Source organism: Bison bison, unplaced genomic scaffold, assembly GCF_000754665.1.
Source record: "Bison bison bison isolate TAMUID 2011002044 unplaced genomic scaffold, Bison_UMD1.0 scf7180017862559, whole genome shotgun sequence".
Classification (NCBI taxonomy): Eukaryota; Metazoa; Chordata; class Mammalia; order Artiodactyla; family Bovidae; genus Bison; species Bison bison.
Genome location: NW_011493131.1, coordinates 81,980 through 82,624, shown reverse-complemented (window position 1 = coordinate 82,624; position 645 = coordinate 81,980).

The following is a 645-nucleotide window of genomic DNA, read 5'->3' as shown; positions in this document are numbered from 1 at the left end:
AAGCTGAAGCTCCAAAACTTTGGCCACCTGATGTGAAGAGCTCACTCATTGGAAAAGACTCTGATGCTGTGAAAGATGGAAGACAAGAGGAGAAGGGGATGGCAGAGGATGAAATGGATGGATGGCATCACGGACTCAATAAACATGAGTTTGAGAAAACTCTGGGAGACAGTGAAGGACAGGGAATCCTGGTGTACTAAGGTTCATGGGGTTTCAAAGAGTCAGACAGGACTGAGTGACTGAACAACAACAAACATTTACAACAGTAAGTGTAGCAGGGTTCTTAACTTAAAAAAAAATATTGAATGGCTATGGAAAAATGTCATAATTGTGCCTTAGATTAATTATGAAAGTTGGCTTGGCAATTTCAGCAAGAATTGTCACCCTGATGGTCCTGCTCCACCGTACAGATCAGGTTTTCTTGTCATTATTTTGAGGCTTGCTTGATTTTTCTTTTTTCAGACACCCTGAGTGGAAGATCATGACTTTTTTTTTTTCTGTCTTACTGAGATATTAATAGAATTGTCATATAGCCCTGTGTAAGTTTAAGGGGTTCAGTATCATGAGTCCACTTACATCCATCCTGCAGTGATGAGTGCAGTAAGTCTAGTGAACATTCATCATTTCATATGGATACAAAATTAA